The sequence below is a fragment of the Podarcis melisellensis genome, assembly GCF_964234715.1.
Source record: "Podarcis melisellensis genome assembly, chromosome: 11".
In the NCBI taxonomy this organism is placed as follows: domain Eukaryota; kingdom Metazoa; phylum Chordata; class Lepidosauria; order Squamata; family Lacertidae; genus Podarcis; species Podarcis melisellensis.
The window spans coordinates 16,254,190-16,273,571 of record NC_138543.1 but is presented as its reverse complement, the minus strand read 5'-3'; positions in this window follow the sequence as shown (position 1 = coordinate 16,273,571).

Below are 19,382 nucleotides of genomic sequence, written 5' to 3'. Positions count from 1 at the left end.
CAGCCAAAGTCTGCAAAATCTTATAGATATAAATAAAATCCATCTAGATTGCCCTGGTGTGTGTGTGGGGGGGAGCCTTAGGAGCAGCATGCGAGGCCCAGTTTGGCCAAATTGCTTCAATTGCCTTAAGGTCAGCCCTAATTAGACTGTGCAGGGGTTGGGCTGACAAGCCTTGCACCTTCTAGGTCCCTGGTGTCACCATTCAGAGTACAGACTCAAGGACGTGCTATGGAAATAAAGGGGGGCACTTATTGGAAACCAGTTTTGTCACCTCTCCCCCCCCCAAACCCTGGGACGATGAGCCCAGCCAGCTTTTATTCACAGTCGCATAAGCACTACACTACTGTATGGCCCTAAACCTGTATGTTCAACCACTGAAACATGCACCCAATATGTAGCAATTGAGATTTATGTTACTGCTTTATGAATGAACACTGGGTTTTATGAATGGACTCTGTGTTTTGTGAATTACCTAAGAGCCACCAATAGGGAACTCTAGAATCTGACAGCTAATCAATTGGGTACTACCAAACAGCAACTGAAAACCGGTAACCAGCAGGGAATGCTTCAGCTCAGCCTTTGCTCTGTTGACTGAACACCCCCTGCTGTGCAGATAATGTAGAAAGCTCATAAATTGTATCCCTTCTGGCATCCTGGCCAACTCTATTACGCTGGTGTAAACCTGGTGCACCAGAAGCCCAGAATGATAGCAAATAAAATCCGCTCATATGTCAGCAACTGATTAGACTTGTCAACCAGTTCTTCCAAAGTCTTCCTAAATTATAAAGCTCCAAAATACAGGCCAAAAGAGAGCAGGTCTGGGAAGAGCGGGCATACAATGGGCACCACCAGTGAAAAGGCCCTTCTGTGTACCTCCTTCCCTGTCATTTGATAGGGTGCCCACTTGCCCTCCTTCTTGACATGGAATGCTCTCTGTTAGAGTTTCCAGGTTCAGTACAAAGACCATAAGAAGGGAGAGCAGGGACCTTGAAGTTCCCAACAGCTGTTAATCAAGCAAGCAAGCACACAGGGCACCTTTGTCACAGTCAGGGCACCTATGTCCTGGCCAGGCCTGCACCCAACCTTGTTTTTGTACAATCTTGTTTGTCCTCAGTAACCAAAATTAGATTATCAACATATACAAGCAGAAAAGTTATTTTCCTTCATGTGCAAGGAATCATACAAAACAAAGTGGCACTAATAAAGAAAGGTTCCAGGGTGGCAACAGAAAGCAAACTAAAAATACTTTTGCAGTTCATCAGAACTATCCAGCAATATCAAGCTATAGGAAAACTGGTGCTATTAACAGTAGTCCTTCCAGTTGGTGAATTGGTTCGGCAACTTCCATGCACATGACGTGTGATGCTATTTCCCCCAAGAGTTAAATGATAACTAATCAGATACAGCTACAGGAGAGCTATCAAGTTCAGATGAGGGTTAGATGCCTTGTCAATCCCAGCAGGTATATAAGAGGACGACCTGGCCTGCCTAGGCCTCTGGCTTGCTGGGAGCTTCTGTTTGTGTATAGCTTTCACTTTTAACTGCTTGCTTTTGGACACGAAAGGGATCGGACATGTTTTCCTTGTGTCCTGCTGTACGCTGAGTAAACTGCTTGTAAATATGCTCACACAGCCGTCTCTTGCCACTTCTTTTGCATAGCCTTTACTTTGCTGAGTAGCGTGCTCCAGCTTCTGAAGCTCGAGTCGCTGATGCTGCACCAAGGACTGGAGATCATCTGGCACACCGGCCGGTGGGTTGGAGCCAGGTGGGGGCTTGCCAGTTGCCCTCGATTCCTTGGCTGCATCCCAACAGGGGGATGGGGAGGGGCCTCACAAATGGTGTAGCCTAGGGCCTCTCTTCATCTAAATCCAGCCCTGCACGCAACTGATGTCCCACATGGAGTTGTCTCCCCTTGGTTGCCTTTCAAAAGGCAACCACAGCACCAGCATTTACGCATATGCAAATTGAGCCCAAAATAGCATTTGGGCTGAGCATTCGTTGGAATGTATTTTTCTCGTGATTCTGCATAATTCTCTTTTTAGGCTTTGGATGTTGCTCAACTAAAGTTGTTCTGTTTATTCCAATCAGAATTAGGAACAAATCTTTCTTTCCACTGGGTAACATTTATGTTTATTCTTCTGTATGTCATACAGGTCCATTAATCATTATAGCAGCCTTTCAACCTCATAGGAGATGTGGGGAAATGATAATGTTTTATGCGAGTAATTAATCCTGTGGCAGATGTGCCGTTTCCAAGACTACTGCCATTAAGTGTATTGACAGTCTTCAGAACAAATACTCAAGCTCTGACTCAGTAATGATTTTAATATGATAATATCCAGTTTCTCATAAAAAAGGGAACATTCAGACCTAAAGTTTCTCATAAGTGTTCTAATTGAAAAGTGTCTCAGACAGAACAAGTGATGGGTTTTCTTCATATCTGTAATGTCGAATAAGCAGCTAGCAATTAACATACCAGCTGGAAATGCATAATTCCTCACCCTCCTCTGTTCAGTTAGGTAAGAGCTGTCCTTTGCAGAGTGAGGGATGTGATTCATGATACAACTGAATATCATCCAAGAAAACAAAATGCCAGCGAACAGAGCTGGGTCACAAATTACACAGGATGTTGCATGATGATACAGTTCTTATTGCCTCCATATTTATTATTTATTTATTTATTTTGTAATAAATGAAGCATGACACAGTCTGTATCCCTAAACCTGTGGCCCTCCAGATTTCTTTGGATTCCATTGCCCATCAGCCAGGGGAGAAATTAGGCTTTATTTCACCTGAGTCAAAGGCCCAGTTTGGCACACGCACACACATTTGTGTATATGTACACACAAAGGTGGGAACCCAAATGGTACCCCTCTGGCAGCTTCACCTGGGGCAAAAAACCCCAGCTACCCAGCCCCAACCCTTGTATAAATACAGCACCGCCATCAGCCCCAGTCAGTATGTTGACTTTCAACATCATATCCATGTGTTCCTGGAAACACATTCACATGCAGGGCATCATGTTGACCCAGGCTCTCTGTGAATACTATCCAAAAATGTATCCTATGTTTTGCGCTGCTGAAATATGAGCTCCCACATTTATGGAAACTGCTGCCAAAGTCGCTCCAGCTTCATTCATGTTCCTGAGGACAGTTAGAAATGTTTAATGGCCCAATCGCAAGAATGTTATTTTAGGACTAGTGGTCCTTCTCGCCCCCAGTAATATATTCTATGTAACAGTTGGAAAGGCTGTTGTAGCAGATCCGTCACAGACGTGTTTACACAAGGATCTGCATCAGTCATCATTGCAGAAATTGCCACGTTGCACCACTGCAACATGCTGTGTCAAGCAATTTATTCAGTGTCAACCAGACTATAATGTCAAGTAACTGCTCCATGATGTAAGACAATTCAGGCAAGGAAGTGTAAAATTTTATCTTGCTTTCATCTCACTCTTCCTTAAGCTCCCTGGAAATCCATAAAGGACATGCTATCCATTGCCCATACACAGAATGTCAATAGCCGTGTAGAGGAGCCACTAGTGACACGAACTCCTTTCCTACCACAAAAAGTGTTTCCCAGTTATCGGTGTTTATACTACATTTTTTGAGATTTGCCTTGAGAGAGTCTTTGAACCTCTTTTGTTGACCACCAGCATTACGCTTTTCATTTTTGAGTTTGGAATAGAGTAGTTGCTTTGGAAGACAATAATCAGGCATCCGAACAACATGACCAGTCCAACGAAGTTGATGTTGGAGAATCATTGCTTCGACTCTGGTGATCTTCGCTTCTTCCTGTACACTGGCATTAGTTCGCCTGTCTTCCCAAGTGATTTGTACAATTTTTCGGAGACACCGTTGATGGAATCTTTTGAGGAATTGGAGATGGTGTTTATAAGCGGTCCATGTTTCACAAGCATACAGTAAGGTATGGAGTGCATAGGTATGAACAGCTATACCAATGGATTGAAAGACCTGGTCATGTTTCCCAGCCCATTTAGAGAGAAACCATCTCTCAGTCTGGAGCTAACTTATGCTTTCCATTGAGAAGGTACCAATATTGTTCCCAGCATCTCTACCTAACAGACAACACAGTGATTCTTCAGACAGCTCTTGTTTATTCACTAGCCAGAACAGAACAGAACTGAACTGAAGGGTTCAGCCAGCCTGCTTATATAGAGCTCCACTACAATGCAACTGTAACAACTTTCAGTAACTATCCAATCACTGAACGTCACTTTCAATTCCTTATTTGCATATGTGGACCTGAGTAAAAACTATCTACAGTATCCCCCTGCTGGCCCAGGGTGAGAACTTCAGCACATAACACTGTCTTAGATGGATCAATGGTCTGACACATGTATGGTAGTGGAGATCACTGTGCTCTTCCATTATATTGGTAGTGTCTTGGCCTTGTCCTCTGTATTTTGGCATATTCCCTGATTCTGCACTTGTCCGTGCAAATGTCATACCTCTTGTCTACGCACCCATTTGTCTATCTATTGATCACAAAATCAATAGACAAGAACTCTATTGTAAAGCAATTAAGGGTGCTGTTAATAGATAGGATCCATGACTGAAACAAGAAAATGTCAGGCTTTGGTCAGTATCTGTGGGTGAAGGAAAATGGAAAATGTTATGGCTGATATTTCCATTGCTTTCTATTTCGTTGCTGTACTATTCCACCACTGATGTAATCCAAGCTATATATTTGCAGTGTCTCTGTTGATACACAGGGCAGAATAGCAGAGTGATGAGCAGCTGCAATAAATATACAGGCACCCCAATATCCAGACAGACATAGGAAAAGGGAGGATGAAATATACATAGCAGCAACCTGATATTGATTGCTGAAGAAGAGGTCATGTCCTTGACTCTCTCCTCTATTGACTATAGTTATTTGTTCCCAAGTTCTAAGTATATTTCTTTCCTATAGCAAATAGCAAAAAGCTATGAAAGTTAGTATTTTCTCAGAATTCTGACTTGCATTTATAAAAAATATATAATCTGCGTATTTTGGTTCATTTTTCCTGCACATACATGACAGCAGTGGAGGCTGGTACTTTAAGACAAATGGGGCACTATCCCACCAAACTCAAGTTTGGCATCAGCAATCTTCGGCAAGGGCAGGATAGCTTTGAAGTTTGAGGGCCTCGGACAAGGTGCCCTCTGATACACCCCTTTGTCTGTTGGTGGGCTTTGTAGGGGAAAGGTAAAGGACCCCTAGACGGTCTAGTCCAGTCAAAGGGGACTATGGCTTGCGGCACTCATCTCTCTTCAGGCTGAGGGAGCCGGTGTTGGTCCTCAGACAGCTTTCCAGGTCATGTGGCCAGCGTGACCAAACGGCTTTGACACAACAGAACACCGTGACGAGTGCCAGAGCACACACAAACACTGTTTACCTTCCCTCTGCTTATCTACTGGCGTTGGTATGCTTTTGAACAGCTAGGTTGGCAGGAACTGGGACAGAGCAACGGGAGCTCACCCCGTCATGCAGATTCGAACCGCCATCCTTCTGATCAACAAGCCCAAAAGGCTCAGTGGTTTCGACCCCAGCGCCACCCGCTCCCTGAGTGGTGGGCTTTGAAAGGCTTATCTGGTGGTGGCAACAGAAGTAGTATACCAGAGACAGCAGTTGAAGGGTTACTGAAACACAATAAGCAGCATTCTGACAGAAGTAGTCCTGTCAGCGGAGAACCATGAATAGAAAACCTTAATAGAAAATGCTGTTATCAGTTGGCACACAAGCTTGTCCTGAACCCCTGGTCTACCTGGCAGCAAGTCCCCAATCCAGGGTCAATCCACGTGTCCAAAGTCCAAACCGAAGGACAGTTCCACAGAGACCCTGGAGCATCCAAGCTGAGGCTCATCAACAGGGGAGCATCTGTGCTTGATGAGGCAGGTGACCTTCACCTGCTCCAAGCCTCTTCCAGCTGAGGAATCACACACCTCCATCCAGAGCTAGCAAGCCTCACCTGGCCTGCTAGTGAGCTGGGCTATGGGCCCTTGCCTACCTCAGCCTCCTGGAGCATGCTGCCTGCTGTTCCCTACACCTAAGAGCCTGCCACGTTCATGGAGACGGAGGCCCCTCTGGCTCTGGTGATAGGTCCAGCTTCCCTGGTCTCCAACAGAGGACATTACTTTGCAAGAAGGCACTTTTTCCACTGGGGGAAATCTTCCCCTGTCAGAAGGAGCTCGCTTGAGAACCAGTCCTCTATGTTGTCTGCAGAATAAAGTGGTACCCCCAACAATCGCCCACGGGTGACTAAGAGCTACAGGCTACACTAGCAGAAAGTGCCTGGTGCTGGCTGTGAATTCCAAGAAACAAACAAACAAAAAAGGCATCTAGATCCATAAAGAGCAGATGGACAGACAAACCATTCCCCAAAATATACAGTGGATGGTTGCACCAGGGCTGCTTTTTCCTTCGCAATATCATTTGTTTATTTTCAGCCTTCTTGAGTGCTTGACTAAAACACTATTTGCTATTCTAAGAGCATTTCCTCATCTGCATATGTTAGCCATTTATAAGACTAGAATTGATAGAAAATACAATTTTGCCAAACAAAGCCCCTCGCTCCCTCCCTCCTCTCCCTTTCTCAGCCGCCAACCTGCTTTTCTTCTAGTAAAGACCTTAAAATAGTAACTAATGGAAATTGAGAAACAGTCCTTTGAAGGGAAGCAGGGTGGGGCTTTTCTTCCATTTTGTATTTTTGATGCACAGAAACGAAGCTTGGTTTAATAATGAGGCATTCCCACCTCCTCCTTGGCAGGGAATATCTCTGCCCAGAAAATCATTTCTTTTATATACCCTCCGTTACTTTGTGTTTATTATTCAAACTTGAAACTCTTCTAACTAGATGACCTTGGAACCTTCTGAATTCCAAAGAAGGAATGCCTCAGATTCAGAAAACTGGGGTGAGAATTTGGAGTCTGCGCCCAACCTGCTTCTGAAACCTTAATAATAATAATAATAATAATAATAATAATAATAATAATAATAATTTATTTATACCCCACCCATCTGGCTGGGTTTCCCACAAAAGCATGGATGTGTGCATGCAGGTGTATCTAGTGACAGAGATAACTGCCCTGTTCAGCAGTGATATTGTATTTTATTAGGCTGAGAAATAGGATTACTTGGAGTAACTGCACATTGTTCTAATGAGGATGGTGCTTTCATAAGGAAATTAATGGGAAATCTGTGTAAGGAACATCACACTGGTGATCCTACACATGCAGTTTGGTTGTTCTTGTTGCTTTGTGCTGCATGTACAAATATAGGATATGAAAGCTTTCACATTTTTCACCTGCACAAACAATGAAAAGCTATTTCAAGTGTCACAATTCACTGAGACATTATACATTGGGCACCACTTTCCGTGTAGAAATAATTCCATGCACATTGGTGACCCACATTTTTTGTCACTCAAGACCAGTGATACCACAAATGCACGCACAATGAAAAAAACATTTCCCATCTGCACTTTGCACTTCCATACTGGATCCCACATAAAAATGGCTGGCATATAACACATAAGGTTGACCTCATTTTTCATCCTTCAAGGATAGATCCATATGATCCAAATATCTGCATACATCCTAAAAATGTATCTAATGTCTAATCCAAATTTGCAACATACCGGTATATACGAGACTATAACAGGTACTGGTGAAAGTTGGAAATTCGAACTTACGTTACACTGAACCCAACCAATAGCCCACAACAGAGTAGAATCTTCTGTATACAAGTATACAGTGGTACCTTGGTTTGCAACCGCTTTGGATTACAACTGCTTTGGATTACAACCATGTCAAACCCGGAAGTGCATGTCCCTTTTTTAAGGATTACAACCCATTTGTAACCCATTGGCGAAAGTGTGCCTTGGGCTACAACCTACTTTTGGTTGACAACCAGACTTCCGGAACGGATTATGGTTGTAAACCAAGGTACCACTGTAATTGAAACCTGCAATCCAATGTTGTACTATCCATTTGAAGGAAGCCTAGTTCTGTTCAATGACATTTACAGAAGACTGCATCCGAAAGCACTTAACAGTTTGCTGAGGTGCTGTTAATTTCACCAGGACAGACCTGTGCTTAACTTCCCATAGATTACACCCAAAATGTTCACCTAATACCTACTGTGCAAGCCTCTAACCTACAGTTCCTTTTGTGAGTTTGAATACCAGTGGCAGAAGGTACCAAACAAGCATTCTTGTCACCCTTTCCTTAACCCAATTCACGCTTCTGAAAACCAGCCGGCGATATATGCAATAGAGATATCACACCATGTTTGTTTGGGTTTCTGACAGTGCCATGAAAGTCCGAGACAGACGCTTCTATTTTCGTGATCAATTGATACTGCGCCTCACAACAAGCTATGCTGCTCTGTGAGCTGATCTCTGCCATAAAAATACATGCATGATATATACAGGCATTTATATTCCAGGCACAGAAGATGAAATAATTCCTGCACCATGTCCATTTTTGTACTGTTAAGGCATTCTCTTGCTTTGCAAGCAAAACAGTAGATCTTTCATTTGCCACTGACATTCCACAAAGTGCTTATAATTCAGTGTTCGCTTATCAGCTGTCCAATCTCCCTCTCTAGGGAATGTGTCGACCATCAAAAGCAGTGGAGGAGACGTGCTGAATCTTAATGGCTTCTATTTAATCAGATTCACTTTCTTAAGGGCATTTAATCAATGAGGACAAGTCGTAGGCAGATTTTTAAATAAATGTGTCACTTTAGCGTAATCCACAGCACAGCTGAATGTATTTGTGTATGAGATTCTCCAACTCCGTGCTTTGTTGCTCAGCTGGATTGATAATCCGTAAATCAAAATGTGTCGCATGTAGTTTTAAATTAGCCCTTGAGCAATAACTTTATTCCGAGTATCTAAAGCATCCAGAAGTTTCAGAACGAGGATATTTAATATCCATGCACTTGCTGTTAAAATTGGGATGGGGCTTAATGGAATTTGCAGCTCTGTCAATCATGATCCACAAAATCCTATCATGAAGTTGTCTGCAAAATTCAAATTTATATTACCTTAATTGAATTTCTGCAGGAAATTGAGAATGAAACATGGCCCTTGTGGAGGGATACCTACCCACCCTGGGTTTGTGTCTTTAAGAACCCCTTATGTTACCCCTTCTTCATCTGTGATCTCAAAACAGTGTTTTTCCTGAGTACATAAAACAAGGTCAAGAGTACTAAATCTGCCTAGCCAAGGAGAACCACTGTTCATTTCCCACCCCTCCCTCTCCGGACAGTAAAATTTTCTTTATTGCTTTGCTCTGAGGCGCCCAGTGCGTGTACAACTGATACCCGCAGTCTGGGTGGTTTCATATGGACACTGGTATCAGCGATAGATAACCTCAGGCCTAGGGACCAAATGTGGCCTATGAGACCGTGAACATAGCCAGGATTTATGTTGTGGGGGCAGGACCCCCCCCCCCGTGTCACCATCCTCTGTCTGGCTCTGTATAGCCCAGAGATGTCCAACCGGTCCACCGTAATTGACGGGTTCCTGACCTGTGGTCGATCGTGGGTTCCTGACCACTCGCGTGACTTTAAGAAAACGGGAATTAATGTCTCTGGCCCCCGCCCTCTCGATCTGTCACTCCTTCGCATCTGTTTGTTGATCGTTTGGCGTAAGCTGTTGTTTTGCGATTTAAAGGCAGCTATAGAGCTATATTCCCCCCCCCAAAAAAAAATGAAACTAAGCCACTCTGTCCACCCCAAAAAAGCTCAAGAACTCTGGTCCCCCCCTCCAAAAAAAGCTCAATAACTCAATGGGTAGGTCACTCCCAGTTGTTTTATTCTAGGAGTAGATTGCAGTCTCTTGGGAGTTAGACATGCCTGGTATAGCCAATTCAGAATGAAATGTCTCAACAACAGTTGTTTTAAATTACTTTCTTTTGACCCCCAAGTGCTTAGAAAAATCATCAGTTCAATTTCAGATATTCTGGCTATTTCTACTTTTGGTTAAAGATCTTTAACCACCAGTGTGCTGTAGTGGTTAAGAGCGGTAGATTCGTAATCTGGTGAACCCGGTTCGCTTCCCTGCTCCTCCACATGCAGCTGCTGGGTGACCTTGGGCTAGTCACACTTCTTTGAAGTCTCTCAGCCCCACTCACCTCACAGAGTGTTTGTTGTGGGGGAGGAAGGGAAAGGAGAATGTTAGCCACTTTGAGACTCCTTGGGGTAGTGATAAAGCGGGATATCAAATCCAAACTCCCATTCTTCTTCTTCTTCTTCTTCTTCTTCTTCTTCTTCTTCTTCTTCTTCTTCTTCTTCTTCTTCTTCTTCTTGGTTTGGGCAAGGGGAACGCAATGCATGATGACCCCACAGGTGCCACCAAACTTAGAAAGCTTCATGAGGTTCTCCTGGGCATTCAGTCTGAGGGTACAGAGAGGAATGACAGCAATCCTTTTCTGAACAAATAAACATGATGTGTGCCCAGACTGGCCTGCACTGCAGGGAGGGTGGAGCAGCCTTCCTGACAGGCTCCAATTCAGACAGAGTTATCTGTGGTGAACAGAGTTAAGCATGCAGAGGATCAAGATGCAATCTGATGGAAAGCAACAGGATTTAAGTTTTGCTAAATCAGGGCCAAAGTGTACATGTACTGAAATCATCAAGCTAATACTTAGTCTTCCTCAAAGTCTTAACACCAATCAACACAAATTGTGATTTGAGATTTCTAGGCAAAATTCAAAAATTGTCACTTGGGAAGTGAATGTTGAATTTTCAGCACAATTCCAGTTGGTGGACAATTAATAATAATAATAATAATAATAATAATAATAATAATAATAATACCCCACCCATCTGGCTGGGTTTCTCCAACCACTACCGGTAATTGCTCCAGGATACTTAATAGTTTTATAGCAGAGGAGCACTTATGTCATAGTTATTCATCATTCTCGCAGATGGGGATGGAGGACCTGTGGTCTTCAAGATATTGTTGGACAGAAGCTGCCGTTTCCCCTTCCCATTGGCAATGCTGGCTGGGATTGATGGTAGCTGAAGCCCACTAACACCTAGCAGGTCACAGATTCCCCATCCTGGTATAGCCCTTTTCCATTGTACAAAGTAAAGAGGAATCTACTGTCATGTATCCTGAAATCAGTGAGTCCCTTGCCCAGAGAGCACTGTATGTATATATGCTATTGAACCCAGGATGAAGAACAACAGCCTAAACACTGTCCCTTTTCAAGCTGCACAGAGGATGTACACAATGTTCAGCGTACCTTGAACAGGATTAATTTGATAGAATGTAGTATTAAGGCCGAAGAGGTTGTTTTTTTTTCAGATAGGAAAATAAGTGAGCTGTTACGGTTTTGTTCCTCTAGGAAACACACTAGGGTTTCTTTTATGTGAACACGAGTGAATATGAGCATAGCGCACTGTGAAAGAAGCAGCAGGACAGCGTTTTTGCTTCTCTTAAGGCGCGCACAAAAATCTTCATCCTTGAACGTGCTATGGGGTGGTGGCTTTCATCAAATTTTTATTAGATGTTCAGGCTGAACCAGGTTAAAGCCAGTTCTTCTGTTGATGCTGATAGTGTTAAGGCTGTCATGAGCACGTATTGGCTAGCTCCCATAACATCGTCATTACACTTCTCCCCAAACTTTGGCGCAAGGGTTACAGGTGGAGATACTTTCGGTAAAAGTGTAGAAGAAATGTAGATGGGTAGGTGAGGAGGTAGTAGGTAGATTGGCATGTGCCTATCTAAAGCAAATAAATTAAATATATATATTTAAGTCAGGTTGCTGAGCCATACTCAGCACTCACTCTCTTACTAAGCCAATGTTTCATTTGCCGGTATATGTTTACACTGCCAGTCGTGAACCCAGGTTAATGCTATGGGTGACTACTCCATTATGACAACTGAGAAAACACAAAGACTGTCTTCGCCTTTAGAAATTCAGTAGCAGATTACCCTGGAGCCGGATATCAGAAATATTTTTTTTGATGGTGCAATGCTACAGCTCTTTATTCAGGCCTTGAATGGAGTTGTAGCACAAACTGTGTGCGACATTGCAAGGATGCCTCTGGCTTGCGTTATGCATTATATCAAAAAAAGAAATAAAGGAAACCAGTTCAGTGCAGGAAGAATACTTAGGGAAGAATACTTAGTGAGCATTCAGCGGGAGACATCAGAGCAACTGAACATGGCTACAGAGACGGATCCGAAAACGTCTTCATGGTTTATGTTTCTTGTAGCTCTTTCACTTTATGCTAAAATGGCTTTGTTCCACAGTCAGTTATTCAGAGCGCATTACTAAAATGATAACCACATCGGTAAGTATATACAAAGGGCTTCCTCAAATGTATATTAATGTGACAATTTGTGCAGCAAGTCAGCTCTTTAAATTCAAGGACAAATTAAATTCATTCTTGTGCATCCCACTGGTAATGTAATGTACCATTAGCTTTCTGAACACCAGTTTGGGCTGCTTCCCCATCTCTCCCCACCCCCACCCACCCCTCTTCCAGCATCTTAACAGCCTTTGACAATATCAGGGAGAAGTCTTTTTGAAAAATAACCTCTAATATGGATCCCCAAAGTCGCTTAAATCAAACCATTTTGTAAACTGTGTCACAACCTTTTGAAATATATCTTTGTGTTCCCTTTAACATCATTATGTCCCATTGTGATGAAAATGGACGTTCTGTATCCTGTGATAATGAAAATAGCCACTTTATGTAGTTTCTGCCTGCAATTATCCAGGCTTTTCTCAGGCTCCAGAGAAATCTAAGCTAATTGCTTTGGGACTTTCGCTACATTTCCATAAATTCTTTGTTAATTTTTTATGAGAAAGTGTTATTGCAGACGGCCTTAAAGTTCCCATTGTATTCAATAATGTAAAGAAGTCATTTGTAAAAATACAGCCTACTCACAAGCCCTTGGATCAAAGCTCTCGTCTTTTTATCTACTCCTATTCTCAGGTGAAGTTAAGTGTGACTCATCCAAATCCTTCAATGTCTCCCCCCCCACAACCCGGCCACACACCTTTATTTTGATATGAGCTCTTTTTTCCCCCCACCTCAAAGCAAATCTAAAAGCTGTTCTGTGTGGTACACGACCTTGTCATTATAGGACATGAATTGAGTTTGCTTTATCGGACAGTTTGGCTTGATGAGAAGGTATAAAAGCAATTCCACGGCAAAGACAAAGAACTCCCTGACATAGTTGGAACAAAAATGAAGCCCATGTCCAAAGGGAATGCCTTGTGGCTTGTGATCTCATCGTTGATTTATTGATTGTTTCAAGCTGAAAGGCACCATTTCGCCAGGCTCTAAATAACAACAAGAGCAAATGTGAGTCTCTTTTATTGCTCTGTTGCATGCACTAGTCTAAACCGAAGACAAATTCTCTACAGTGCTAAGCACTTTGGGGACGGCTTTGAGCTACTGCAAAATCCACAAATACTACCTTTCCAAACTGGGCTCTACATTTCTCCCATGGAAGCGACTTCTTCCCATTGCTTTTCTTAGGCTTTTGCCACAGGGGGAAATTGTGACCAACTGGGACCAAAACAATGAGGTGAGATCTCCCCAACAGGCAATCTTGTCGTGGTGGAGGGTGGGGAGAATAGCTGTTTACAACACTTGGAATTCTAGTCCAAGTCGCTTTTAAATTACTATTCTTGACCCCAGCAAGCATATCTTTGTTGGGGGTAAAGCAGCAGTGTCACAGATACATATTGGCTAGTGTCAATAACCACTGCATGAGCCTTTCATCCAGCTACCTGGTCCATTTAGCAATCTTTCCCACTGACATTTCTCTCTCTCTCTCTCTCTCTCTCTCTCTCTCTCTCTCTCTCTCTCTCTCTCTCTCTCTCTCTCTTTCTCGCCATCTTCAACCCATCACCATTTCCTTCAGAAGCTGGATCCTCTCTAGCCCTCAAGCATATACCTCCTTTAAATCAAAGTCCATCTCAACATTCATCAAAGATGTTCAGAGAAAGCATAACTAAGCTCAACACAGAGAGGGAGGAAGCGAGGGAAAGAGAGCTTGGTATTGGCCAACGTTAGTAAATCACTAACAGAAAGTTGTGATGTCCACGTGGAACAGGACCGTGTTTTGCAAAGGCTCAGAGGATTACTTCTTGGAATTTGGTAACTTTTTACATTTTAACACGTGGAGTGGTATCATGATAGTACAAAGGTGATGGTTAAAAAGTCATTTGGTCTTGGCTCAGAGCGTTTTGCTTTGTATGCAGTAGGTTTGTGGCTCAATCTCCTGCTTCTCCAGGTCAAGCTGGGATTCTGAAATGCTGGAGAGTCACTGCTAGTCATTGTAGACAATATGGAGCTAAATGGATGAGTGGCTGGATTCATTATAAGGCAGCTTCCTATTTTCCTAAATGACAGCCCAATGCCAGGATGGGACTGAGCTTAGAAACGAAGTTTAAGTGCTGGAGTAGTGAGCTTTTGGGGAATGACACCTACGTACTCATTGTCAGGAGCTCGTCCTACAATCAAGCAGGACCCTGGCAGAGACACACGCCCAACTGGCATGTTCCCTCCCTCCTGGTCGATCGTTCGGGAGCTTCAAAAGCTTTCTTCAGCCTGAACATCACAGTGACCGATGCCAACAGACATCAGCACACTTAGGGATCCGCAGACTCTTTGCAGCTTGCGTAACAGACCTCAGCAACTCAGCATTTTGACTAATCTACTTTATTTACATATAAACACACACGGAGCACTGCAACATGGCTGCCTCTCTCTCTAGCATCAGACAGCAAAGGGGAAAAGAACAAAGGACAACAGTCCCACTTCACAGAACACAGTAACACAAACATCCTGTTTCGGTCACTTCCCACTCTGTGGAGTCAAAACATACCACTCCATGTGAAATACAAAAATCCCATGACTGCAATCATGGAGCAGGAATTCTAACACTCATGAGGTATGTGTGAAGAAAAACCAGTTCAAGTAGTGGGTCATGTATTCAGGAAGATTGTTTCCAAGATATCTCCTGCCTTACACATGACCTTCGAACAATGAAGAAATCCTGCCTATATTGTATATACAGATTACATTCACGAGACTTTGCATGGGCAGTTTTCTGTTCCTAGTCATGGGCACAGCCGGGGAGCACGGGAAGCAGCTGCCCCCCCCATCGAGTAAACAGTTAAAAATACTTAACTAAAAGTAGAAATTGTAGAAAGATTTTGACAGAATTTTCTGAGCACTTGGGGTCAAAGGAAAGTAATTTAAAACAACTGTTATTGTTTCATTCCAAATCTGCTAGACAGAGCCAGACAAAGGATGATAACAGTTGAGTGTCCGAGTCCCCCAACCTGAATTCTGGCTACGCCCAAGTTCCTGGTTTCAGTATTAGAGTTAGAAAATGTAGACTGCTGTGTGCACCCCACTCTCTGAGTGGTGAAGAGACTCCTGGAGTTCCAGCGGTTAGCCAAGGTTTGGTTTCCATGGAATGTAGGTCCATAGAAACTGTGATGCTTCAGGGTATATGATTTTCTTTACACAGATACAGTGGTACCTTGGTTCTCGAATGGCTTAGTTGTCGAACAAATCAGCTCCCGCAAACCTGGAAGTAAGCGTTCCGGTTTGTGAACGTTTTTCCGAAGCCGGACGTCCAACGCGGCTTCCGCTTCAGTGCAGGAAGCTCCGGCAGTCAATCAGAAGCTGCGGCTTGGTTTTTGAATGGTTTTGGGAGTCAAATGGACTCCCAGAATGGATTTAGTTCGAGAACCAAAGTACCACTGTATGCAGCTTGAGTGTAAGACAGAAGGGCTCACAGCATTAACACTCCAGCAAGTTCTCGCTTCCTCGTTTTTAGGAGGGTTCCCAAAGCCATGGTTTTGGATTCAGCACACAAAGCAAGTCAAGTCTCTCTAGCTTCAGCCCAGACTTAGCACAAAGACCAGCCCTCTCCCTGGCCTAATGCGCTCCCACCTACAAGAAGATGTGGCCTTCAGCCAGTTGAGGGGGATGGGTGGGAAAGGCCTACCTAGTTGTCTCTATGGCAACACATCTGTTATTCTCCCATTTCTTCAGCCACAGGAACAGGCGGATGGCCCTGTAAGCAAGCTAAGAAAGAATCTGGCTTGACCAGTTCCACAGTCTCTTTGCTAGATTCCAACCTCAACCCGCTAAATCACAGGCATGGCTGGAACTCACAAGAATCATCCAACCCCCCCAATCTTACAACACAGGCAAATGAAAAGGCAAAAATATATATGAAGGGGCAATTTAGACAAAGCATTCTATCAACATTTCAGATAGAGCATTCCTCTCTCTCTCTCTCTCTCTCTCTCTCTCTCTCTCTCTGTGTGTGTGTGTGTGTGAAGTTTTCCTCTTCATAGCGAGATTATCTAGATAATTTATATATGCATCCGCTCCATTCCCCCCCCTCTTCTCCTCCCCCCCCTTCTCTCCCACTCTTGCTTGCTCTGAGCACAAGTCAGCAGGAACTTCTATGCAATCACTATTGCAATTAATAGGGCATGCAGCTGCACAGGCAAAATTCTCTGTGGATTTTAGCCTGAATCATTAAGTGACCCTGAAACGCCCTATCAAAAGAGATGCAAAGCAGGTTTTTATTCACTCCGAACCTATTTTTCTTAACGGACACAGGGAAGTTTGGCCCAGATGAGCAATTTAGGATGCAATGGCTCTCCAATGACTGGTTCACGGGTCAGCTTAAGTCCCGAAGCTGGCTGAGTTGAGGCCAATGTATGCCACAAGAAAAGGGTGTCCCAGGGGTGTTGCAGGGCGGGGCAGGGACTTAAGCTGGATCCTAAGTCACATGACCTGGCAACCCAACACAGAACACTGTTTTACAGGCTTGTTTTCCCTCTGCCAGGCCCCGCTGCTGAATGGGGCATGGACCTGGTGCAACTTTACACCAGTTTAATTTACACTGGCTTGCTTAATCTTGTGCTCGGGATGTGCAAATCCCCCGTCTGCGCACAAAGAGCTGCCTTTTGTGCAAGGGAGCGAAGCGCAGTGTTTGCAGCACATTCAGAACTCCCCTCATTCATGTGGGGAAACAATTGGCTGATTGAAATCCTCTGCATGTGTTTCTCTAAAGGAGGATTCTCCCAGAAAAGCCAAATTGCGATAACTGTGAATAACACGTTGTTTTACAGGGTGCTGAGTTGCAAAGCCCCCCCCCCCCCGGCTTCCCATGGCTGGTGAATTTCTCTTGCCAACTGTCTAGAAAGAAAGCAACGTATGACTAGTTCTTCTGCACCGATGTTTGTTTGTGTGTATGGGCATGCTCAGTGCGGCCAGGTAGACATGGCGTTTTACTTAATGGTGCTTTGTTAAGTTATGCAGACAGCATTGTCATTACTTAACTGCCATGGAAGACTCTGAAAGCATCCCTGTTGGTTTTATTGGGGAGGGGGGGTTGTCAGGCTCTATAATTCACACATCATTAACTGCTTCATTAAGACTACAGCAGGCCCACTGGGTCTTAAACCTGTTGCACTTTCAAGACAATGCGGTGAAATATTCACTGTCTGAGCCAGTTAGGCATCTCCAGTGATTGGGCACCAGGTCACTGAAGGAAGTATTGGACGGGCTTAAATATCTTTTCCCCCCTACAATGTGTGCAAGAAAAATTTAATCTGGAAAGCTGAAGGTGTCGTTTTCTAGCGAAGGGCCTCCTGCTGTCAGTTAGCCAATGAAAAGGACAACATGCTCACAACATGGCAGCGGCTTAAGGATTTTTTGCACATGTCCTTATTTCCTTCTCTTTTTTAGGCCCACAAGCTGCACTTTTAAAATTTGTCAAGAGAAACACTAATTAATGATAGAGAATACAAGTTGTCTATCTTTCAGATAAGGACCATATGTGTATTTGGAGCACATTTTGTATTCAATGCTGCGGTTTAGGGCCACTATAATACTTGGTGATGGCTTTGACTCTTGTATATAAATACAAGGAATAAAGAAAAGAAAATAGACACTGGCTATCTCTGAGCATATTATAGACACCTAGAAGCAAAAGGGGCGATGCTTATATTATTAGTAAAGGTAAAGGTAAAGGTACCCCTGCCCGTACGGGCCAGTCTTGACAGACTCTGGGGTTGTGCGCCCATTTCACTTAAGAGGCCAGGGGCCAGCGCTGTCCGGAGACACTTCCGGGTCACGTGGCCAGCGTGACAAAGCTGCATCTGGCGAGCCAGAGCCGCACACGGAAACGCCGTTTACCTTCCCGCTGGTAAGCGGTCCCTATTTGTCTACTTGCACCCGAAGGTGCTTTCGAACTGCTAGGTTGGCAGGCGCTGGGACCGAGCAGCGGAAGCGCACCCCGCCGCAGGGATTCGAACCGCCGACCTTTCGATCGGCAAGTCCTAGGCACTGAGGCTTTAACCCACAGCGCCACCTGCGTCCCTTGCTATATTATTAGTAGTATTTATTAAATGAACTGCTTGCTTTATTACCAATGTAACTCAAAGCTACTTGCAATATTTTAAGCAAACATGTGCATACCTTAAAATTAGAAAAAAGAAAAATCTAAAAGACCATTCCAGTAATGGTAGGAGAGGGAGCAGATTTTCCCGTGTAAATTGCTGCTAACTATCTTTATATTGGTACCATCATTGCCACCAATATCAGAAATGATATTGTTTCTGAGAACAACTGAACCCTGTCTTGAGACCAGCCAGCATTCACAATTTTATCTGTAATTAGTAATGGAATAATATTTGGACATTTAAAGTGGAAATGAATTGTGGCAGCATGCTATCTGGCTTAACTCGTAACCCTTCTGTGAAAAGGCCCAGGCCTCCTTAAGTAGGGAAGGAGAGAGAGAGAGAGAGAGAGAGAGAGAGAGAGAGAGAGAGAGAGAGAGAGAGAGAGAGATTCTTCCTATGTGTAGAAAGTGCACCATTTAGCCTTTCTGGTTATTTTGACTGAATTAATAAAAGTGCTGCAAGACCCTAAGTTAGGAAGACTACTGACCACAGTGACTGAGCTCCCTGGTTGCTTGACTTCAACATTTGATGCTGTTTCCCATTGACCTCCCTCGTTCTGCAAGCTCTGAGACATTATTTGCATCAGCCCTATTAGGGTAGTATTTCTTGGAACTATTAAATGGGTTCTGTGTCATAGGAGGAGCCAAACCACTGCAGGTAGAGTAGGTTCCCCCTTCTAATCTTCTCTCCAATTCATGGACAGCAGAGAGTCAACTGACATTGTGTGTCAATTGACAAACAGAGAGTCGACTGATTGGGGGCAGAGTGGCAATGGCTGCTATTTAGGGCTGGGCGATATCTGGTTTTCATCATCGTGATACATCACCAGCTGACCATCACAACATATCACCAACTAAACATCGTAAGATATCACAATGTGTGAAATAAGGATGGAGCTATGTAGTG